Source organism: Ursus arctos, unplaced genomic scaffold (assembly GCF_023065955.2).
Source record: "Ursus arctos isolate Adak ecotype North America unplaced genomic scaffold, UrsArc2.0 scaffold_9, whole genome shotgun sequence".
Taxonomy (NCBI): Eukaryota; Metazoa; Chordata; class Mammalia; order Carnivora; family Ursidae; genus Ursus; species Ursus arctos.
The window spans coordinates 34,703,787-34,729,786 of NW_026623111.1; the positions used below are offsets into that span (position 1 = coordinate 34,703,787).

The following is a 26,000-nucleotide window of genomic DNA, read 5'->3' on the forward strand; positions in this document are numbered from 1 at the left end:
CTTTCAACACAGCAGGACTCAGTGCACATTTGCCAATTTATTGTGCAGAATGTACTGGGTGCTAAGACCCGTGTGCTCACTGTTAATAAAATATTCATGAATATGGGGTTAGACTGAATCTAAGAAAGTCTGCTGCAGATGTAGATAGATACAGACACAAATATCTATGTAGGAATTTGCAAATGTAGAAAGAAACTCACTTGTCCAGTTTCTCCTCTGTAGTATTCCCTGTTGAAAAGTCTATTCTCAGGTTTGTGAGCTATGGCTGGGTAGACAAGCCTAGAGCACACACAATACAATTTTCATTAGGGTGCTTTGCTGCAAATTCATACAACTTCAAACTATTAACAAGTAAGGTCTTTAGATTCCTGAGAAATGTAAGAATTAATTAAATAATGCCAACCAAATAGGATTTGAACTCTCATAAATAGGATCTTGGTCTGCAACAACAACAAAATCTGAAAAAGTGGGGAAAAAATTAAAAAAAATATTGAAGTCACTTCTGTGACTTTAAAGAGCAGATTACCGCAACAAAAAACAATAGTATCTGATAGGGCATTATTAAAAGAGTTGAAATACCATAACCCAGAACATTTACTTAAAGACATTTTGCTTAAACTTCCACAAAGGTGAAATGGAATGTCACACGTCTATTGTAACCTTCTCAACTTTGTTTCCGCTTATGTTGGAAAAATATTGTACTACTCTTGTGTAGTGAATTGAAGAAGAAGGAAAAGAAGGAGAGGAGAAGAAGGTTGAGGATAAGGAGGACAAGGACTAGGACAAGGAGGATGAGAAGAAGGAGAGGGAGAGGCAAGAGGAGGAGGAGGAGGAAGTGGTGCAGAAGAAGGAGAAGAGAAAGTGGAAGAGGAAGAAGAAGAGGAAGAGGGAAAAAAAGAGAAGGAAAAGGAAAAGAAAGCATCAGGACACTAGTATGATGAACAGAAGTTGTACAAGTGTCACTTGAAAACATTAGTCTCACTTTTTTTTTTTTCTGTAGATCTGGTAAAACCTTTTAAATAACTGAAATATAAGCAGGGAAAACAGAAACTCTGGGGAAAGAAACTAATAAAGAAAATCTTTTATCTTGATAGAATCCAAGTACCTATTATCTAGGACACATGAGTAACATGAAACTATTTCCAATCTGTTTCTTGTATAACATACAAATGCGGAAAAACTAAATGGCCCTATATCTGCTAATGTCATTTACTGAAAACTAACTGAAACAAAAGAGGTAAATATTTTAAAAGCAACTTGCTGAAATTCAATAAAAAGTAAAATATGAATGCTTGTCCAAAGGACAATAAAATTGAATTCGGATTTTAGGAAACTCTTTGACAAATATTTTACTTTTCTCATAGCAAATATTTTAAATAATAATAAACATGATCATGAAGATATCAATCACACAAACATTAAAAATACTTAGGGGACTAAATTTACTGAGAATACTTCATTTTAAGAACCATCTATCTCTATGTTTTTAATTTGTCACTCTTGAGTATGCATGGTTTACTTCAGGAAATATTTTTAAAGGAAAAGAAGATTAGCATGTAATGACTAAAATAAAATAGATTACTTTCATAGTCTTGCTGCCACAAAAAGGGAATGATACTGTTTCATATTATTAGCACTGTTTACTTTGTGAAACACTTCACATTCACAGATTCACAGCAATTTTGTGCAGAAGGTCATGACAAGTAGTGGCCCAATCTTGAAGATAAGGCTGTAGAGGCCTGGAAAAGACAGGGGCCTTTAAGTAGAGCACTAAGAGCCAAGAGAAAAGTGAAGTGGTTTCTCATTGTTAGCTCACTGCCTCTTTTGTGAAAGATTCCACTAACTAATTAGCAGTGCATTGAATACTCCTTAGTTCCCATAATGTAAAAATACAGCAAACTAGTGAAAAAGGTCAGTGTCAGTATTCCAATCCACCATCTTCCGCTCTAGGGAAATGAATAGACTTGAAGTGTTTAACCTTTCCTTTTTTCACCAGGAACTACAAAAAACAAAAACAAAAACAAAAACAAAAACAAAAACAAAACAAAACAAAAAAAAAAACTCAGAGACACTGAGTCCAGAGAAGATGGAACAAGTCTTACCAACTGGGTCAGTGACTCCCAAACTTTGCTGTATACCACAGTAATATGCAGAGCTCTAAAAAGTCCCAATGCCTCGGTGGCACACTATACCAATTAAATCAGAATGTCTGGGGGTAAGAGGAATCAATATTCTTAAAAGATCCCAATGAAGCCAAGTTGGGAAACTACTGAAATGTCTCAAGGAAGTGGTTAGTCGTATGTCGACCCTGTGTCACCCTCTCTGTCCTTCAGTGTCTTTCAAGTTTTCCTGACAATAAAAGTCATCTTGAACTCTACTGAACAACTGATCACCCCCAGCTCTTCTCTTGGAGATTCTGATTAAGCTGGTCTGGAGAGGACACCTAGGAATATGTATTTTTAACAAGTACCTCCTAGTGATTCTTAGCTCAGTGAAGTTTAGGAAACATTAAGAGGTGATTGATAATAGAGAACTTATTGGAAAACAATACCCCTCCTGAGCAAAAATCCCAGGTGATTTTTTAAAATTCCTTTATCAGGGGAGGGGATCCTGCTGTGGAGAGAAATTCTTTAGGTATCCCTGTTTTCAAAATAGAAGTATATTTGTTCTACAACAGTATGAAAATTAACAGTATTTAATTCCCTTACTCTTTAGGAGATAGAGATCCCCCTTCATCATGAAAGTACAGGGAAGTTCTTTAGAATTATGGAAACACAACAGAGAAGTCAAAACCCCAGACTCATTATTTTGCACATTCTGTATTTCTTATGTTAAAAATAAGCAATTATTCTTATTATATAGCAAAGATATGAAGTTCTTGGGAGGATTTGACTCTAATTTACTACGTGGTAAAATGACTGGAAAATTGTGTAACTCACAAATTTATATAACATTCCCCCTATAAAGTCAAAACTTCCCAAATCTTATGCGAAGAGTATTGTAATAGGTGACGTTTAGCAGTTTAAAGAGAATATTAGAGAGCTAGACAGTAAATGATAAATTCGGACAATAATTGTCAGCATCTGCTCCCATCATCATCACCTGGGAACTTATTGAAAATGCAAATTCTTGGACCTCACCCTAATTTATTGAGTCAGAAATTCTGGTGACCAGCAATCTGTGTTTTTATAAGCCCTCGAAGTGATTTTCATAGAACAAAATCAAGAAGCAGTTATTTAGAATAATCTTTGAATCTGGCTCATAATTGATGTTAAAGTGTAATTTTCCAAGACATAAAAGCATGGGTTCCATGTACGTGTAAAATGAACATCTGTCAAAGATTTTATTCAACACATCAATTCATGAAGGAAACAATAAGAAGTAAAAATTCAAATTCATCCAATAACATTTAAAAGTGATAGTATTGAGACCAAGTGTTCATCAAACAGCAAAGAGAGCTCTATACTCAGTAGTGTGCCCATAAAAGTTAACAACTCCCCAAATTTGAGGTGCCTGGTTGGCTCAGTCGGTAGAACATGCAACCCAATGTCAGGGTCATGACTTTGAGCTCCAGGTTGGGTATAGAGATTACTTTAAAATAGAATCTCTAAAAAAAAAAAGTCTCCAGATTAAAAAATTTTTGTGTATGTGTGTATATAAATACACACACACGTATACACATAGTTTGCTATGAATTTTACTGTCATGAAGAATGTCTGGCACAAAATTCAAAAATAATAGTATAATATGTAATCATAAACATGCATTTCTTTCATTGTAAATTCCAGGTAGCTAATTGTTTTCCACAAAATACTATATAGATCTCAGCCAAATTTGTGTATCTGTAGGCAACATATGGCTGCAGTTCAACCAGAATTTGACAAAATGGAATTGCATTTCAATCCACTCTTTTCTCAGTAATTTTATTGTCTTTAAATATATGTGATCTAATACTAAACTAAAAATATGAGATGTGATCTAATACTAAACTATTCCTGATCTTCATACAAATTAAATTCATACATAAATTTCATACAAATGAAGCTACTTTTATCCTTAACACTATGGAAGTGTAACACTATTTCACTTACTTGATGATATGAACAAATGCCGAATCAGATAATCGTTTTCATATATTGGAAAAACATTTTCTGAAATTTTTTGCTATTCATAATGAAATAGAGACACAACACATTCAAATAAAATTTGCATTGCTAACATTTTCCCCATCATTTGAGTAAGGAAACAATCAACAAAACAACCAGTCAAGCCCAAATTGGTAGCTCTGACTGATTTCCACTGTGTAAATACTCTCCCATGATGGTCAATTTCAAATTCCTAATGTGCTATCACTGCACGCGGTTGGGAAGAGATGGCAATAGTACACCATTATAGAATAATCTACCATATAGATATAGTAGGTGTAGATAATCTTGAAAGTACAAATGATAGTGAAATGTAGTAAAGTAATTAGGAAATGATAAGCTGTGGGTTTTATTGTTTTTTTAAATATAATTAATTTAATTAAATTCCATCTATTCTCCACCCCTAGTCTATTGTCTGGATCGTTACAATGGATTCTTAATGATGCCTCTATAAGCACATTTCTATATGGTTGACAAAATAAAATCTTGAAGACCCAAATCATATTCTATTGATCCCCTAATTAAAACTCATCAATGGCTTTCTGCTAGCCAGGGTATAAGGTGTAAATCCTTAACATGGCTACAAAGTCTTGTATGACCTGACTGTTATTTCCTATCAAGAGCCCAGACTCATCCCACATTACTGGTCTCCAAATTGTCATATTGCACTTACACCCCTTTTTTATCTACTACTCACCCTTTAAGCCTTATCTTTAACATAATCTCTCAGGAAGCTCTCCTCAACCTCACACCATCTGAAAGTAGATTATTTAGGAATTTTCCATATGCTTTATAGAATAGAATATTTCTTTTTTGTGAGATTTCTAGTATTTATAATGGCTGGGTTAGCATCTGCCTTCCCTATGAGTTGTAAGTTATCTGATGGTGTGTACAGTGTCGAAGTTCATTGTATCTCTAGTACCCATTCCCCATCACATTTGTCAGAGAAAAGTCTTTTCAGGCTTTCCGAACTGACTGGAAAAGTTGTGTTGTTCAGACAAGCAACACCTTCTTGCTTGTTATTAGCTACCTGATTACAGTAGCATTTAAAATTTATTTGCCTTTTTTTCCTTTTTCTGATTATGGAATCTTTTAATCATACACAAAGATAATAATGAATTCCCATGCGTCCTAGTATATATCTTCTGGAGATAAACCATAGTATAACTGATACTGTGATTGGATGGAAAGAAGTCCGCTCCAATCTTCACATAGACCGCCTTTCTGAACTTCAAAAGGATGGAAATAGAGGAATACATATCCCAGATCCCTAATACTCTCAATTATAATTGGAGATTTGATTTAAGATCAGTGAATCAGACATACCCCTATGAATTCCATAGAAAAGTAGGCTGCAAGGCATCCATTTTCAGATATGGACAACAGCAGAGGAGGCATGGTGAAGCTCATGACTGTAGCCCAAACTCTCTGACTCTATAGCAGCTCCTTGATGTGACAGTAAGAGCAGATTGCTTGGAGTCACAGTCTGTGGTGTCACATGGACAGTCATTCCCATCAGCCAAATCCAGAATCCACTTCAACGCCCCTAAAAATTTATTTGTCCTGTATCACCCTGTTATAAGACTTTTCTTTCTCAAATTAGCTACATAGATTCTCTATTTGCAACACTGAACACTGATCAGTAGAAGAATCATCACCACCTCTCATGGTTCCTATGAAATCCTCTATTCCACTCATTTTGGGGTACTCAGGGTTGCATAAGACCTTGTAGAAAAATGGAGACTTTTGACCGTGGCTGTACTGTGCTGTATGACTCAGCAAAGTATAATTCGAAGGAAGGAGCCCCAGTACCAAGAAAAAGAAGTTTGTTTTCAGGATGACAATCAAAGATAAACAATATATAGGGAAAAGAGCAGCATGGTCAAGAGAAAGGAAAACATTCAGGAAGTCAGGAAGGCTCAGTAAGTGGTCAAAGTGAAAGAAGAGATTAGATATAATGTATATGGGTCAAGGGGTGACTCAGGATACATCTTTTCAGAAATTTTACTAATTGTATTTGTTATGTTCTATAATTAGAATAGACAGTTAATTAGGCTTTAACAGATTGCCTGGAGTCCAGCAAAGAGGAAGCCATAGGCAACTATGATGAAGTCAGAGGCCTGTCCTGGCAGCATTCCAAAACAAAACCATAAGAAACTGGATCACACCAGACAGGCCCAAGATGGCTGACAAAGCAGACCAAAGTTCACATTATTCCTTCCTTATGCTATATTAGCATATTAAAATATCCTCCCTAAAGGTGTCATAACAGAAAACTCCTGACTAAATAAGGAACAAGCTCAGAACCCATATTCCTAAAGAGACCATCCTGCTTCCAAGAAATCCCAGCTTCAAGAAGTGACTATTCCACCCCTTGTTAACAACTGTCAATAAAAGACAGAAACCCAAACTCAGTGGGCACAGCTCGCCTTTGAGCTTGCCTGCTCTTACATCCTAACAGTGTACTTCTGATTTAACAAAATTTCCTGCTTGTACTGCTCATTTACTGTTTGTGTCTGTTCTTGAATTCTTTCTTGTAATGACACCAGAAGCCTCCGGTGACATCTTTTGGATGGGTTGGGTCAAGGCTTCACAGCATGGCCCAAGGTCAACTCAGTCTGTCTGGCAACACTATGATCTAGAAGCAAATCTTTAAACCCAGGGAGTACAATAAGTTTCCTCATGAAAATAACTCTCTAAAGATATTCCCACAATGCATTTTTCTCCTTTCATCTCTCTTTCCACTACAATTGTTTCCCTAATCAGTTGTTACAGGGGCACATCGATCTCAACAGTTTTATCCTTTTCCAATCTATCACACTGTATCCATATTGCCCCTCACATGGTAGGACTTAAGAAAGCATTTCATTAATGAATGAATAACACTTTTGTCAATGACAACATTATTTTTCTTCCTATTCTAACTGTGTTGTCCAAAAATTACAGCATATTCTTCAGATCTACTCTACACTCTCAGACAAAAATACTAATAGCACCCTTTACAGTCTTATTTTCAAGAGGACAAAAAATGAGAAAACAACTAAAATCTCATGAATGGGAAGTTCTTTTTTCCAGGGAAGAAAATCAAAGCACTTTTTAAGTATCAAAATATTTTATTACTTGCTTTTTTAATCAATGAAAAATTTTGCTACAACTCTCAGTTGTTGTCTTTCAACAGGGTGGCTTCATATTTGTAAAATTGAAGTTGTGCTTTTATCAGAGCTGTAACTCAAAGCAACCTACTGTGCCCAGTGATTCTGCAATAAATAAATTTGCATGTAATGATTTCTCTGAGTACAAAAACCTTAATTCTCTGTTATTTTCCAGTTCAATTTCATTAAAATCAAAATTGATTTTTAATACACTCTATGAATGTGCCAAAGTTTTCAAGCACTTTAAAAACTCAAAATAAAAGGTGTTAAATAAGTTACAGAATTGAAAAGTACCTGAGCAGACATTTTTCCAAAGAAGACACACAAAACCAACAAACACATGAGACAATGCTCAGCATCATTAGTCATCAGGGTGATGCAAATCAAAACCACAGTGAGATACCACCTCACACCTGGCTGAATGGCTAGAATCACAAAGACAAGAAATAACAGGTGTTGGCAAGAATGTAGGGAAAACAAACCCTTGTGCACTGATAGTGGGAATGCAGATTGGTGCAACCACTGTGGAAAACAGTACAGAGTTTCCTCGGAAAATTAAAAATAGAATTATCATATGATCCAGTAATTCCACTACTGGGTATTTACTCAAAGAGAACAAAAACACTAATTTGAAAAGATGCATACACACCTGTGTTTATTGTAGCATTATTTACAATAGTCAAGATATGGAAGCAACCCAAGTGTCCATCAATAGATGAATGGATAAAGAAAATATGGAATATTACTCAGCTGTAAAAAAGAATGAGATCTTGCTATTTGCAACAACATGGATGGACCTAGAGCAGTTAATGTTAACTGAAATAGACAGAAAAGATAAATACCATTTCATTTCATTCATATGAGTAATTAAAGAAACAAAACAAATAAACAAAAAAAAAGAGACAAAATAAACCAGACTCTTAAATACAGAGAATGAATTGATGGTTGCCTAAGGGCAGGGAGTTGGGGAGATGGGTGAAATACTTAAACGGGTTAAGAGGATTCTTATTATGATGAAAACTGAGTAACATATAGAATTGTCAAATCATAATACCATACACCTGAAACTAATATAACACTATATGTTCATTATACTTCAATAACAATAAAAACCAAAAAGATATTCATTACAAATTGTCTTTGTTTTCTAGTTATATCAAGTAATGTGCTTCCTTCCTATAACTAAAAGCCAAATTTGTTAGTAAAATATTTCTAGAGACTTTTGCTCAGATGGCTTTTGATGAAGAAGGCAGATAATTTTACACCTTGTATTTCCAAAATGATTCACGAAAACAGGAAAATTATCACCAAACTCTGGCTGATGCTCCTGCCAGAGTGCTTTAATTATCTTGGAAGGTGTAAGACCCTAAAGAGGTGTAAACAATTTCAAGAAGGGTGATTGAGAGTCGGTTTGTGTGATTTTTTTTTCCCCAAAGAATTGCAGCTGTTTTAGGAGTTTCAGACACGTCAGCAAGGAATACTGGTGGTAGGTAATTCTCACCTTAAATCTACTGAGAACATCTTCAATGAGGCTACCTGGAATTTGGGGAAAAAGGACGAATATGTTTTTTCCTGTGCCCTAGGCATGAGTCATGAGGGGTGATTTCCACCCGGTGCAGTCTGATTCCTTCCTGTAAAAATGCCTGGTTGGGCAATGGGCTAAAAGTAAATCCGAATGCAGCTGGCTACTGGCAGGCTGAGAGGAGTGGTAGTCAAGGGAACCCGAATCAAGAGGGCAGCAAGGAGCCCGTGGAGAAGCCATGCAAGCTTCTCTTGAGAGAAAGAGTCCGATTTCATCCCCAGTCAGGTTTGGAGAACATGAACCAGTCAAGTGAGAGTCGTTCTGCAGCGCCATCCTTTCGTCATTTTCCGCACTGCATCCTGGGAGTGGTCAGAGACTCTAAGGGGTGAGTGGGAAAGGAGAAAAGCCAGGAAGAGAGCTATTTCTAAAAATTAAAGAGGACTCTCTCTAAAGTCATTTATTATCACAATTTAATAATTTTAAGCAGCGATGTCTACGATAACTCTAGGGGGAGTTTCACTTACGTCTTTAAATAAGAGGCCCTATTAGTGATTATGTCTTCATTTTCCTATCAGAATTCTTGCAGTGTTGGCTGAATAACCATTCATCAGAACTCTGTAAAACTAAAACCTATCCTAAGAATTATGGTCCCTGAATCAAATTGGCTAGACAAATAATCTAAACAAGGAGATTTCTGGGGGGAAAATAGTTAAGATGGTATAAAGTGCTATTTAATGTTGAGTAAACTTCTGAGAGATAACAAAATTGTATTTTTCCTTTCATACCAATCTGTGGAAGATGTTTTCCCTCTAAATATATAACATGCATGATACATTATGTACAGTTTTACCTTTTTTTTTTTTTTTTTTTTTTACCTGGATAGGGACTACTTGCAAAACACAATCAGGGTGTTCCCTAAAGACAAAAGGCATCACATTCTCCTCTTCTTTCTGTGGTTATCTGGCGATGATCCTAGGAACCAACTAATGCTGTTCTTACCCCAGCCTGCCTAGGACTCCCTCAAGAAACAGCCAGTGAAGGCTGTTACTGCTGTCTCGAGAAAGAGGCTATCCACTAAGGCAGTGCAGGAGCACGTTAATTTTAGAAAACCACAAGGCATCGCACCAACTTTGCAAATCCTGGGAGCTATTTCCTCAGGACTTTCTTTTCCTGCTCTTTGATCTAAACCCTGAACTTCACTGACCACATCTCTTACTAACACTTTCCCTTTGGTATCTTTCCACTAAACATGCTGGTATATCCTACTGTGATAAATTATTTAAGTGTCTCCTTTGGCCTAGGAGCACTGTGAAAAAACTTACTAGACACTAAGGGCACTGTGACCAAATAAAGTTGAGAAATTCTATGATTTCCCAATTTGGACGCTGAAAAGAAGGAGCAGAGTTTTCTTGAGGGCTGTGAGTTAAGACAAGCGGAGAATGGTCAGTGAAGATATACATATAGGCAAGAAAATTATTTATAGTGTTCACTAAGACCTAGGATGAGTCCACTCTTCTCCAGGGGGGGCTATGTTTTTTCTTTACCTAGCCACCTGTTTCCTCCCGACTCCCTACTCTTTTCTTGAATCTTTTGAAGGAATCTTCTGTTTTATTTTTTGCCTCTGTGGGTTTTCAAATTTATTTGTTATTTATACTTGACATTTTAGTGTGTAGTTTTAAATGAAACTCTAAGATTGATGAATATCTTTACCCTCTTGGAAAATAATAAATATTCTTAAAACACTTTTCCTTAATAACATCTTCATTAATGTTAGGTATCCATGATTTAATTCTATCTTTGTTTTTATGAACTCCACAAATCAGACATTGTGGTTATTTTTATACAGTCAGTGTTTGTTTAGACTTACTTGTATGCTTAACATCTGAAGAAAATTTTATGATTATTTTTCTTTTGCGATTATGCTTTTTCTTCACATATATACTGTAGATGTTTCTCACTGTAATCAATTGGTAGTAAAATTTTTAAATTTTTGTTCATCTGTCCATGTTTGATTTGACTCTTATTATAGAATAAAATTTACCATATTATAGAATTTTAGGTTGTCGGCAGATATTTTTGTGTCGTACTTTTAAAATAAATCTTACCACATTCTGGCTTCTAAACCTGTTGTTAAGTCAGCTGTTTGTCCAATTTCAATTCCTTTACAGGTCATCTGCCTTATTTCTGGCTCCTAAAACTCAGTATCTTGGGTGGCCTCCAGTTCATTAACATGTGTCTAGGTGTGGATATCTTTACACCTGTCTTGCTTGGGATTCATGAAATTCCTGGTTCAGACAATCAGTGTCCTTAGTTAATTATAGGAAAATTGTCAGCCATTTTATACATATATATTTTAATGTTGTCACATCTCCTCAGGATTCCTGTGTAGCTTTGGGTCAGAACTTCTAAAGATGTCCTCTGTTTTTTAACTACTTTCTCAAATTTTTCTTCTCTTTGCGTCTCTGGGCCACCTTCTGTATAATTTTTTAAAAAAATCTATTTTCCAGTTTGTTGGGATTGCTTATTCTATTTTATCAGTCATGTCTTACCTATTTTTTATTTTTAGAAATAATATTTGATTTACTTTCATTCTTTTTTATTCCTTCTTTTTATTTCTCTAAAGCATATGAAATAAGCTTATTTTTGTTTTGTTCATTATATTATCTTCAGTCTTTGCTGACCTCATTCTGCAGCCAGTTGATTCTGTTTATACCTGCTTATAAGGACTGTAAAGTTTTTTTATTATTTTAAAAAATTATGAACTCTTTACTTGTAATTTTTTAAACGGGAATTCTTAAAGGACTGAGTTTAAAATAGTTTCTTCCAGAAAGGATATTTTGGTTGCTGTTTCCCAGACTACTGAGAGTAACAACTTCTAATTCTCGAATGTCCCTTTGGCCACATATATTGTATGCATTCTGACCCCAAGTCTCTGCTAAGTATAGACTTGTCATTGAGAAATCTTCTGAGAAATCATTTTTGTCTTTCCACTTTACCAGGCCAAGGGTGCTATAAGCATGTATGCTAAATCTCCTTCTCCAGCGAGGAATTGCTTTTTACTCCAAAAGGTCAATTTATGACAATCCGGGCTTTATACAAAGCTTTCCAATCCAATCTCTCACTGAGCTGAGGCCACACGGATTTTGTATTTTTTTTTCCAACAAAGGGTCAAACCTATGGACTCTAGATGTTCCAGTTGAGCTAACTTGTTTCTCTGTATTAACGTGTTATTTTTGCTGTTCAAGGAATATTAAATTCTCTACAAGAACTAGAATGTGCTTTGGAATTTACTATTTGACAGAACACAGAGACTACAAAGGAACATATTAATTTATAGATTTCTGACTGATATGGAAGATAATGTCAAAGATGATGGTTTTTCCTGCCCTGTAAAACAACATTAACCAGTGTTGCTTCTAACCTGACAATCTTATTCTGACTTTAAAAAAACAAAAACAAAAACAAAAACACAGGTTCCAGGCACTTAGGTGGCATAGTCAGTTAGGTATCTGACTCTTGGTTTCACCCGAGGCCGTGATCTCAGGGTCGTGGGAATGCGGTGCTAGTGGGGCTCTGCACTCACCACTGAGCCTGCTTAGGATTCTCTCTCTCCCTCTCCTCCCACCTGTGCGCTCTCTGAAAAAGAAAAAAAGTTCGTAAATACTACATTCCACTGGTTCCCTCCTTAATAATGTAACTACATTTTTTTATGTGGTCATTTGAATTTGTATGGGAATCATGTTTTCATCCATTTGAAAATAATATTTTGACAAAAGCATCCTTTCTATTTCATAATTCAGGAGTTTTTGGTTTTGTTTTTTGTGGCACGTACAATAACATTCTGTTCTATGTCTTCAAGGAGAGAAGAATTATACAACATAACACAAAACAAAAATAATAGTATGACATGTCTCTCAGGTTTTTTTTTTAGAGCAGCGTCCTCAGATAATGTTTGTTAATCCTACGAGAGTTTATTGACAAACATTTAAAACTTTCCTATCAGAAAAAAAAATTGGCAATGAGAAGGACCACACTAAAGAATAACCCAGCTCAGTGCTTTTACTAGCTTTAAAGCACAGTGTTTAAGATCACCCAGGTAAATAGATTAAAGTTATGAACAGAGCCCTGGTTTTCTGATTTCCACTCAACCATAAATTCATTATAAGAGTTTTTAAATTGTGATTCTGTATTTATCTGAAAGCATAAGACTGTTAAATTTTGAGTTACCTTTCAATATGATTATTCTCTCAAGTGGTATTTTATAACACTACTAAACACGGTATTGGCTCCCTATCTGAAGAGCGAAGCATCTAATTTTATTTGTGCAATGCTTAAGTCTTTAGTAGGAAATATTTTATGTCCACAGTAACTACTGTGTATTGAAAAATGTTTACTGGTTGCTGCTTTTGCTACATTAAAAAAAAATATTCCTATGAGTCAGCTTTCTGGTCTACTAAATGCCAATGCTTTGAATATTGAAATGTTTATGACACTAAATGGGGTATTTTGCTGCAACTGATTAGATCAGTGCATCTGTTGCAGGTTTTAGATCATCTTCTTTATGACAGATTTATTGAACAGCTCAAGAAACTTGGCATGAGGACACTTGAATGCATGGATTCACCTGGGAAGTAAAATATGGATTTGAGAGCCTTAATTTTGATGGTATTTAAATAGAAGGAAATGAAACTCTTAAAAATACATAGGAAGAACAAAATTTTAAAACTTCTATAAGCTACCCGATAGTTTGTTATATTTGTTTAGGCAAATGTAGGAGCAATTTAGTGGCTCACAGAGATTTTATTTTATTACTTTGATGGTTACACTTGAGCTTCATTCAAATTTCGTTCTCTGTACTTTGTAAATTTTTATCACATAAACTTCGTATTACTGTCTATGGTTTTCTATGTCTATGCTAATTCTATGTTTTCCACATAAATACTTGGTCATATTTTCTCATCCTAATTTGTTTTACCCTTCAGGTTCAGTTTCCATATTCTATAAATATTTTTGTTTAGCATAATAAGTATCCTTTACTGATGTAAGCCACTCTGGTTCTTTAAATATCTGACTCAAAGACGAAATAGAAAGGAAATCAAATAAAGAGTAGTGCCTGTGAGGCACTTTTATTTGAACTAAAGACATCAACTTCAGTAATAAAAGCTCTTCTTCATGATTAGACTTAAGAGTGCAAGTGGGATTACTTGCACGAGTGTGATATTCCCAAGCAAGCAGCACCTGACACTCTCTTTTGGCTCATTATTAAAAGTCAGAAAGAGCGAGACATAAACTAAACATTTTGGAAAGGCTTATTAGGGTTAAGGTCAAAAAGGTTTCTACAGATTACTTCTTGGAATAGTTATGAAAAGAGATTAGAGAAGTCATGAATAAAAAGCAGCATATCTGCAATAGTAGTGTGATTGCTACTTGGTTTTTAATCTCATAGATTTTTAGGCACCTTCTCTCCCTCTTGTCAGGTACCATCGTGTAATGCTTAAGGAAGCTGTGATAAGACTGGCTGGCTTTGCATCACTGCGCCATTACTTACTGTCTGTGAGACACTGAGCACGTCACCTAATCTTTCTCTGGTTAGTCTCTTCATTTTTAAAATAGTGAAACTAACACCCACCTTGTGGAGTTGTGTGAGAATTAAATGAGGTAATATATGTTTGCTAGTTATCGGTCACTGTTTGCCAAATATTTCTGGTTCTCTCTCCTTCTGGGAACAAAATAGGATTGACTTTCATGGTCTCCTCAGGTCACAGGCTAGATAACTTTTGCAGAGGCACTGTTACCTCTAGGCCAGAACATGTAATTCATTGTACAAGCTCCAACATCTTCTCCTTTGTCGTGGCAACTGACAATATTTAAAATGGTTACTATTCTATTATTCTATATCCCTGAGTGACCATAACAATTGGGGCCCCTTAAAAACTCACAATGAACAGGCAGAATAGATGAATAATAAATTTTTGCTGAGTTATGCATCCGAATTTTCTTTCTTCTTTTTATCACCATGTAAACTTCTCCTATCGTGACTAATAGAAATACTGAGAGCTAGAAGTCAGTTGACTCCATTGGAAAACCCTAAATGTGTCATCAGCATAGAAACTTGTTAGCGGATAGCAAAGAAACTATTACCAGATGCTAAAAGGTTGGGAACCTTCTTCTGCAGTGCAAAATTTCTTAAAATTGGTTCCCTCAATAACATGGAAAGGATACAATGTCCCTAATGAGAACATAGTTTTAGGTAAAGAAACTGAAAAATAGAAAGCATATTTTAGAGGCCGTTGGCTATATTTGCAAGGTATTACAAGCACAGAAAGAAAGAAAAAGCACAATTTGAAACAGACTAAAGAGAATAGAAAGAGCACAGAAATATGGAGACTTGCAATAGTAACGGGCAAGACAGAAATCTCATCATCGATTTGTAATAGTAAACAATTCTTTTGAAAAACTGAGACCAATTAGATATTGTTCATTTTGCAGGAATCAAATCAAAGTGTGATAGCTCTCTCATTGTTAAAACCTCTAGTTAGAGTAAAGCTTTCCCCCAAAATTCTTTCAGTTAAACAAAATGGCTGGGAAAAGGATGAGCAGAGACGCAAAATGTCTGCAATTGAGTTGAAAATAACTACAATTGCGGCTTTGGGCACAAGGAGGAATGAGATATATGACCTCTGTTAAGTCTTGTAAAATTTGTACTGAAAAAGAAATCATAAACCTGGGCTAAAAAGAATTATTTGATCAAGACATAAAACAACCCTTGGATTCCCAACTTTCTAGGCATAGAAATTGGGCTCAGAAAGTTGCACAGCCCCCTGGAATAGCTTCATCTCCAACACTTCGGGGGTGGTAATGGAGTAGGAAGACTCCATTGGAGTCTTGGAAACAGAATTTTTCCAAGGTCACCATAAACAAAAGATTGAGGTGTACATTCCAGAAATAATACTCAGGGTTTAGTTCAGAAACAGTCTACATATCAAGGGTAGTAAGTCTTTGCAATATCTGCCCAATCAAATTTTTTAATTCTTATGAACCAAAAACTGCTGTGTCTCCATTTTTATCCTTCCAGATAGTATTATTTGGAGTTTTCCTGTCCTTCTATAGCAGTGGTAGGTCGCTTTGAAGTATCTCTCAAACTCTCTCTCTCTCCCTCTCTCAAATAAATAAATCTTTTAAAAAATTTTTATTTAATGTTAAAAAGGGGCACCTGGGTGGCTCAGATGGTTAAGCATCTGCCTTTGGCTCAGGTCATGATCTCCAGGTCCTGGGATGGAGCCCCACATTGGGGTCCCAGCTCAGCAGACAATCTGCTTCTCCCTCTCCCTCTGCCTCTCCCCAAGTTGTGCTCTCTGTCTCTGTCTCTCTCTCTCTCAAATAAATAAATAAATCTTAAAAAAAAAAAAAAAAGGAAGCAACTCTCAAGGATGTGTGCCCTATTGATATTGATGCCCTTGTAAATTCCTCTCTCCTGACCTTGGGCTGGGACTGATGACTTGCTTCTAATAAATAGGAGATGGCAAAAGTGTTTGGATATCAATTCTAACATTAGATTATAAGAGAGTGAGACTTCCATCTTGTTTGAGCTTTCTCTTGTCCTTTCACTTGTTAGCTTATATTATATTCTATATATGGCTGTAATTTTACTAATCTTAAGGTTGATAGAATAAAAAAAGCAACACTTGCTTAAGCATGTTATCATCACTCAACTGCTACTCACTTGTTAGCTTTATTGAAGTCAGATGCTATGTTTATATGCCCATAGAGAGGTCTACATGGTAAGGAGCTAATGGAGGTTACTATCCAACAGCTTGAGAGAAAACAAGACCCTCAGTCCAATGACCTAAAAGGAATAGATGTTTCCAACAATCACTGAGTGAATGTGGAAGTATATCCTGCCACTAATGAAACCTTGAAGGCTGAGACATTGGAGCTTAACTCATCCCCAAATTCCTGACTTACAGAAACTCACAGTAAGACAATAATGTTGAATTTTCAGTAGTTTGTCTCTCAGCAATAGATAACTAATAGATTTTGTATATCAGACGTGTAAAAGGCAGATTAATAGTCTTCTAAATCACTGTTTTCAAATCATAACAGGTTGCATCCAGACTTCTTATGCAAGCAAGTGTTTATTCCTCAGAGGTGCTAAACTTTCAATACAGTTTCATTTTTGAATGAAACTTACACGGTTAGTAAGAAAGCGATTGCAATAAATATACAATAACAAGAAGAGAGGACTCTAGTAATCAATAGATCCATTAACCAAATATTTTTGGTTCTGTCCCCTTCTAGGTACAAGGCTGGACTACTTCTTGGTCCTCTTATGATTGCATGGGTCATCTGATGCTTCTAACAGCTAAGCTCTGATCATTTAAACCTCTTCCCAGCATAGAAACTTGACAACGTTTGAAATGGTGGCTGCTCCTTTACCTTCAGTCCCTGATGAAGTGAAAAGAGTCTGTTGATCTGCAGAGGATATGTAACATTAATGATAAATAAATCATTCTTGCGGTAAGCCACTAAGATTTTGGAATCGTTTCTTAATATGGTGTAATGTGGCTGGTACTGACATATATAATACCTGAAATACTAAAACTTTACATGAAGAATGGAAACCCTAAATGAATATTATTGTCTTCATGTTACTCTGGTATAAGTCTAGAACCCCTAATATTATTTCAAAAGCCAGCTCTACATTAAAGTAGACTCTAGATGTCTATAGGAAGATAGTGAAGTTATAAGACATTTAAGACGCAGAATTTCTTTTCCTTTATGGTTCCAACCATACCTGAAATTACCAACCTATACCTGGATAGGAAGGGTTTTCTCACTCCAACATCATTTACTAATACAATATATCTATGGATTACCTAAAACATTTTTGAATTAAAAAAGGAGAAATAAACTACCTTCAAGATAAACATCAATGTGGAATAGAATTTCTCTGTATGACTAGATATTGGAAGATGATGAAGCACCTACTGGGTAATTGTAAAGGGGGAAAGAAAGATTTGAATCAAGGGTTTTATATGTAGCCAAATTGAGTTTCATGTGCAAAAATCATTTCAAGAACAATCAGGTGTGATACAGCTCACACCTGTGTAAACTTCTTAGAAAAAAAAAATATAGCGATGCAATCCAGAATGCCAGGGAAAGAAAACTAAACTAAGATCATAATAAATGAACACATGGCCAGAAAATGCAGGCACTTCATTTTGAGTATTTGTTTACATCTAAGAAATTTTTATAGCTATGAAGTTGATAAAATCAAATCCCAGAAATCAGATGTGAGAGAAAATGCAAGTTGCCTGATAATTTTCAGGAAAACATAGTCTGAAGTATACCTTTAAAATCTTATAGTCCATTAATCTATTCAATCAAACAATGCTAATGTACATTTATTATGTTTTATTAAATGCTAAATAATGTTCAGTTGCTAGAAAGACCAACATAAATAATATCAGTTTTATGCACTCAAGAATTTCACAGTTCAGTGAAGAAAATTGACATAAGCAGTTAATTATAAAGCAGGGTATAAATAAGCACAGAGAAATGGGAAACACCATTGAAGAGCTCTTTTTGAAGATGGTCTGGGAAACGCAGATTGTAGTAAATGAAATTGAAAAAACATTTACAAAATAAACATTAGTCAAGCCGATGTCTGTAGTGAGAAAGTAAAATTCTAGGTAAAATGCATAATAAAAAAAATATAGAAGCAGGAAAGAGCATGGCAGAGAAAACAAAATCAGACTGTTGATTCTAAGTGGTCAAGGACAGAGTAGCTAGAAATTAAAATGGAGAGGATAATCAGTGGAAGGTCTTGCATTTTTGATCTTTGTAATGTCCGTTATCGCCATAGTGTGTGGATCTAATGGAATAAGACAGTTCACAAATGAAAACATGTTGGCAAGAAAACAGTAAGCATAATAAACGATGACAGAAATAAGCCTGAATCCATCAACTCGGAAAACACCACTCAAATACACTGAAATACCAAAATGGGTGAGCAAATAAAATCTAACTTCATACTGTATATAAAGCATACCTAAAACACAGTATTGTGGAAGCATAAATAATGAATGAGTTAACAGGAAAATATCAAGGAAATGGTTGCACAAGCAAGAGCAGTTGCATTATTTTTAGATGTAATAGATAATATACGTAAATAGACTAAAGAGTCAAAAATAAGCCATTACGACAAGTGAAACATATAGAGGAAACTTGAGAAAGAAAATTATGAATGAAAATTAAAAGTAGAAACTAATAAATTATCAACAGGAAGCAACAGATAACTCTAAAAACGATTCAGTATTATCACATACCCATACACTGTGATTAAGTATTTTCCTTGAATTTTAATCGTGAAAAAAATAAGAAAAGCACAAATTACTTAGAGGTGAGGAATAAATACATACATATACCCATTTATGAGTGTTGCTTATAATTCCATAGTAAAGAATTTGGAAATCAAAATGAATTGTGTCATGAATCCTTAACTTCCAGATTTATATCTCAAGCACAGACCTCACTTCGTGAGTAAGAGACCCAATTGCCCACGAAGTAATTCCTTTTACATTCCCAGAGGCAATTGTGCAAGATGAATTTGTCGTCTTCTCCTCCATACATATCACCCTCACCCAAGCTGGCTTCCCTTCTCCCGCTAAACACACTCTCAGCACAAAACTGTCCTCCATGTTTTACTTAGTGTAGAGATTATCACTGACAGTTGTTCAGTGCACCTGGTTTTAAGGGCAGGAGTTGTGTCTCCTCTGCTCTTTTACCGACAGTAGCTGGCATAACTGACCAGTGTGTTAGAAAAGAAATCATTATGTTTTTTCTCGAAGACTGGGTTAACTATTAAGATGAATTTAAATTGGTAAAAACATTTTTCTGAAAGGCCAACTGGAAGTGTGCAATATAAATTACAAAATTCTGTGTATCCTTGCATCTGTATATTCAAAGATGGAGATAATAAAAACATATATATGGAGAGATTTGACATTTGACTAACAAAAAATATGTATACATCCTAAATATATCATAATATGGTAATAGATATGGTGAATCAAATACACAATATATTTATATTGAAATATTGAAATATATTGAATATATTTATATTCACAAATATATTTATATGTGAAACCTTATGTTGCTATCGATAATCATGTATTGAAGCTCTCACCACGTATTGCCAAGCTTAAAGAGAAAGGATATATCCAGTAGCAGCCTAATTTTTAAATACATTTATATACAATAGTTTGTATGTATATAAAAAGTATTATTTATGAATACACAGGTTTCTCCTGCTATCTGAACATAAAGTGTCCCTATGAAACCTTTCGTGAGCCAAAATAGCATAGAGCAAAGAAGCAATTACCATTAATTTGTATGGAAAATTTTTTGAGCATTCCCAGACCCCCAAAAATAATCTCTCATAGGCTTTTCTGATATCTTAGGATACATCTTGTTAATGGATGTACAAAATAAATTAAGATAAAGCACAGATGCTCACAGACAGTTCAAAGCTCTGGCGGCTTGCTGCTGAGATGCTGAGTGAAGGTCCCGGGGAAGGGACCATTCTCGCCGCCCGGGGTGCTCGCTGCCTCTCTAACAGTCCTCTGCAACACAGACACGGAACGCTATTTTTGCTTTTCACCTTTTTTTCATAAAAGCAAAAATCCTCTTGGAATTCTTGGTTAGCGAAAATAGGTACTAATGTAGGTCTTTCGTAAACGCGAAGCAGCTTAATGTAAACTTTCCAAAAGTGGGGGCTACCTGTATTCAACAGAATCTGAGTTCTGACGATGTGCCAGACCTTCTGCTAGGTGCTAGGCACGCTTGGATGTGTGAGACCCAGGCCCCACCCTTGCAAATTAGGTATCACTGCTTAGCTTTGCAATGATTTGTTAAGGAAATGAATGACATTTACTTTTAAGCTCATTTTTATGACTGCATGATTGAAACCCGAGTCCTCTGCAAATCGTTCATACTACTTTAGTATCTGGGGAGACAGAATGAGTCAGTGTCCTGACTGAAAACTGATATACTAATATCCTCTTAGATCATTATTCATTTGAATCAGATTGGCTGAGGTTGAATTCTTTTGCCACAACCTTCTACATCTGTGACTTGTACAAGTTCTTTCCTCTCAGCTTCTTTCCTCTTCAGAAAACAAAGGACTAAATAAATCAATATTTGTGAATCATAGATTTTTAATAAAATAATGTAAGTAGTCACTAGATCGCCTATTATATCATAAGTTCTCAGATTTTATTATTCCCAAGTGTTACTAATTCTTAGAAGAAGTGAGGAGAAAAGAATGGAATATGAGAAGAGACAGGCAAGACGTATGGTGGAACTTTGGAACTAACTTTGACAGAACATGGAGTGTTAGATTCTGCTATTTGGGGACAGAGGATGACATTACCGAAAATTCCTTAGAGCAGATGTATTTGACTTTGGCCCTGAAGACAGGGTTTTGCTATGTATAAAAGTGGAGAAAGGGCGTTTAAATGCACAGGTATCATTTTTGTAACTATGGCTATGGCTGGGTCATATGCTCATTTGGGGGACTGTTTTATTTAAAAAGATGATTTTATGAATCCTTTTGGTTTAAAAAAGACAATGTTTGTGCTATTGTTAGTGGAGGTATTGCCTTTTCTTTTCCTTTCTTTTTAAAGTTTCTCTTCTTGTCTCCCTTTTTCCTTTTCTTTCTTTTTTTCCCTCCTTTGCCGTCAAGAGGATAAGACTGTCCTCTAAATTCATTGAGGACTGGATGCCTCAGGTTAAAAACAGGTTGATTCACCCGGTTTATAGTGCAGCAATTTAAATTTATGCCCAAAACTCTTTTGGAAATGGAATGTGTGACCAGTTTTTAAAAATATAATTTAAAAGATTTGATAAATAATTCTTGCTTGGGTCTCATAACCCTTGAATACCTGGTCACTCTAGATTAAGAGTCATGATAAAAGCTTTGACAGTTTCTTAAAGAAAGGACCCCAGGGCTCTCCCTCCCTCTGGTACAGTCTGAGAGAGGTAGTCTTGTTTAGAAACAGAAGCATTTGCAGAATTGTCATTTCTCCCATTGTCGGATGAGGCAGACCCTTTATATTAGGAAATGTTATCCTTCCACACAATGCCTCTCCCCCAACCTTGACTTCTTCTCAATCTGGAGCTGTGCCTTCCTGAAAGGGATGCAAGGACCCTGGAATCATTTGCATGTTTGGAATGGGAGGCAGCCTCCGTTTGCTATGGTACCCAATGACCCTTGCCTCCAGGTATTCCCACCCTTGTATAAATACCCTCTCGTTGAGTGTGGGCTGGATTTATTGACTGCCTTCTACCAAATAGAATATGGAAGTTATGGGATGTCATTTCTGTGATTAGGATATAAAAAGATCATGGTTTCCATCCTTTGGACATCTAGCAGAGCCCAAAGGGAATAGGGCACAGAAGAGGTCAAGTCCCATCATGGTAGGTAGGAGAAGTAACATCTCTGAAGGCTGGGGAGCAGATACAGGTACAGGCAGCACTTTTATTTCAGGGGTAGGTTTAATTCTGAGCATCTAAATGTGGAAGATGATTTAAAAATGTATCTCAATTTACATTTTATAAACTTGCATGTCCTGTAAGTGAGACAGCTTCTTGCCATTACAGAAGTCAGTATATTAACTTTTGTAAACCTTAGTTCTCTCATCTGTAGAATGGGAATCATGTTGGCTGAACCCATCTTAAGATTTTTGTGAGGATCGAGTTATGTGTGAAGAAGCATATGGCACACTCAAGATTGATATGGGAATTCATCTGAAAGTCAACAATGGATGATGTGTTGTGCTAGGTAATATTTATTGGATTATTTCCAATCTGCTTACCTCAATTTCCATACAAAGCAATTTCAAATACCCTGTTCTAACTTTGCCTTCATCGTGTCTTGGTTAGTAAAGTTGAATTTAATTCCATTTGCCTCTGTGTTAGAAGTGCAACCTTATCTTTATCCCGTGTGTGGAAGTTCATATTAATATGTAATGCCTGGTAGCTCAAAACTCACAGCTATATGAAAGCCTGGAAATCTTTAATTTTGTTCTAGACCTTGATGCTATATTGATGCCAGGGCTGTACGCCAGCCAACTGTGACAATTATTTCTGTTTAATTTTCTAATTTCAGTCAGGACTACTTAGCTTGCCAATGAAGTCCATCAGTGTCAGAAGCCAAGGCAGTTACTTATGAGCAGTAATAGCTTGTAATAGTTGCTTTCATACCCTGGGGAAAGCAAAAACCTCTACGGGCTCTTCAATAATTAATACAGATTTATTTATAAATTTATTAAAGCAAAAAAACACATGGGGCCTAGAAGAGTGCTTGGCACATGGTAGGTTGACAGCATGTAGGAATAAATAAGTAACTGAAAGCTAGTGCATCTACATACATTATTTTCTAAACTGGGATACTCTTTCTTTTTTTTAAGATTTATTTATTTATTTGAGAGAGAGATAGTGAGGAGGAGAAAGGGCAGAGGGAGAGGGAGTCTCAAGCATACTCCTCATTGAGCTTGGAACCTGACAGGGGGCTCGACCTCATGACCTTGAGATCAGGACCTGACCCAAAACCAAGAGTCGGACGCTCAACCGACTGAGCCACCCAAAACCCCCTAAACTGGGATTCTCAAAGTTCTGAAACTCTGAGAACTCAAAAATTGACATGTAAGAGAAACACGTGGGAAATGGTAAGGAGGTTCCTAAAAATTAAAAATAGAACTACCATATGATCCAGTAATTTCACCACTGGGTATTTTCCCAAAGAAAACAAAAACATTAATTCAGAAAGATGTATGTACTCCTATGTTTATTGCAGCATTATTTACAATAGCCAAGATATGGAGAGAGCTCAAGTGTCCATTGATAGATGAATGGATAAGGAAGATGTGATATATACATACCATGGAATATTACTTAGCCATAAAAAATAGTTAAATACCTAGCGGGTATGATGCTAAATGAAGTAAGTCAGACAAGGAAAGACAAATACCGTATGATTTTACTTACATGTAGAATCTAAAAAACATAACAAAACAAAAACAAACAAAACAAACAAAAAGCCACAGACTCTTAAACACAGAGAAAAACTGGTGGTGATCAGAGGGGAGATGGGTGGGAGGATTGTGAAATAAAGGGGATTAAGAGATACAAGCTTCCAGTTATAAAACAAATAAGTCACAGAGATGAAAGGTACAGCATAGGAAATTGACATTTAAGATTTTCAGGCTTTCAGTTTTCCAAAGGCAGCTCTAAATTTATTATCTAGGACAACATGATGATCATTGTGTTAAATAACAAAAATTAACCGGAGTAAATTTAATGATCAGATTGGCTTTATTCAATGGCTTGTGAAGCAGGTAGCATCTTACCTAACAAAACAAATAGAAAGGAGCTTCATCAAGCTGCAGAAAAGGAAAGGCTTTTAAAGGCGGAAAGGGAGCACAAGAAAGGAAACAATTAGCAAGAATGCCTTGGTTTAGGCAAGGTTGACCTCCCAAAGGGAATGAAAGAGCTGTATCAATAGATTACCTCCTAGTGCTGACTAGGAAATTCGGGGTTGGCTGATTCAAGGTCACATTTCTGGGAGAAGTTGAAGCTGCAATTAAGTCTTGGTGGGGTGTAGCATAAGGGATTCCATTTTTTTTTTTAAGATTTTATTTATTTATTTGAGACAGAGAGAGAGTACACGTGGGGGGGAGGATCAGAGGGAGAGGCGGACTTCTCGCTGAGCAGAGAGCCCGACTCAGGGCTAATCCCAAGACCCTGAGATCATGGCCAGAGCTGAAGGCAGATGCCCAACCAACTGAGCCACCCAGGCGTCCCGTAAGGGACTCCATTTTGGATCTGCCGTGTCCTTTTTAACAACTGTAACTGAACGTCATTGAAAATTTATAAAATTTGACTTAAAAAAATAATTTATGGAGAGCTCAACTTCAAATCTTTGGACAGTGCATGTTCATTGGATGAGTTAAGCATAAATCCTCAAACCCATCTAAAGTTTTTATATATTTTCATGATTAGTTAAATCAATTTGAATATAGGTTTCCAGGGGCTTAGTAATTAAATTATTCAAAGAAACAACTGTTCCAGATGAAAAGAAAATTTAATCTTCCACTACAGATGTTTCTTTTGGGGTCTTTATTGGTCAATAAATTTTGTTTCAGGAGAAATAATACACGCTACTTAGCGCTAATTCTTATTTTCTTTTTAAAATATTGCTCTTGTTACACAATTTACACATATGATGGATAAATTTGCAAGTGAAACTTAGAGGACTGTGTTGATTTGGGATTGAATGATTTGAGAAACGCAGTTATTTCATGACCATTTTGGTAAACTGCAGTCAGAATATTACCTAATTAAGGATCAGTCCGAAAGTCCACTTCCTGGAGGGAAAAATACGGCACCATGGTCCTTTAAATCTTGAGGCTTTCCAACTAAAATATCACTAGTGCTATTGAACTAGGCATTTGAAATTTCACCACCTGCCACTTCATGGTTACAACTTCAAGTGGTTTCCATATTTTAATTACAAAAGGCAAGCACAAGTAGAATTATCAGTGACATTAAAATCTTATTTTGTATAATCAACTGTGATCACAGTTTAATGATACTTTTCTCTCACAGCAAATACTACTTTTTTCAAAGTCTTTCATTCCATCTCAGTTCAACTGATGTTTCTATTGTTGCCCACCTTACTCTCGCTTTTTAAAAATTATACCTTTAATGCAAAAGCACATTAAAAATCTTTACACAGCAACTTATCCTACTCATCACATTTTAATTATTCATTTCTTCTGTTTTATAACAGGCAGATTGTAACCCTCACTTCTACTGCAGTAGACATATCTGCACAGTAATATTTCCTTGGAGTGTTATCTTCTATTGTACAGAGGAGCTCAAAACTCGGAGTCATTTGCAGGCTTTAAAAATTTCTTCCTGAATTAAATATGATTCAGTTGAATTACTAATACTGAAGATATATGGATAATTCCAAAGTACTTGTTCATTTTTAACTAAAATCAACAACAAAAATGCACAGTGCAACTCCTCTAGTGAACACTTCTTTGGCACTGAATTCTGAATTAGGCACTGTTTTAAACGTTTTAGGTACTAAATCATTGGTTGACAAACTAC

At 35.7% G+C, this 26,000-nt stretch overlaps 1 long non-coding RNA gene across 2 annotated transcripts in view; it reads left to right on the forward strand.

Moving 5' to 3' along the window:
- LOC123001565 (uncharacterized) overlaps positions 1-26,000 on the forward strand; it is a 52,341-nt gene that overhangs the window by 17,339 nt on the left and 9,002 nt on the right. For both annotated transcript variants that reach the window (XR_006410584.3, XR_008958463.1), the window contains 3 exons: positions 14,297-14,407; positions 17,118-17,336; positions 22,531-22,665. This is a non-coding gene — a long non-coding RNA (uncharacterized LOC123001565). The remainder of the gene's footprint in view (positions 1-14,296; positions 14,408-17,117; positions 17,337-22,530; positions 22,666-26,000) is intronic.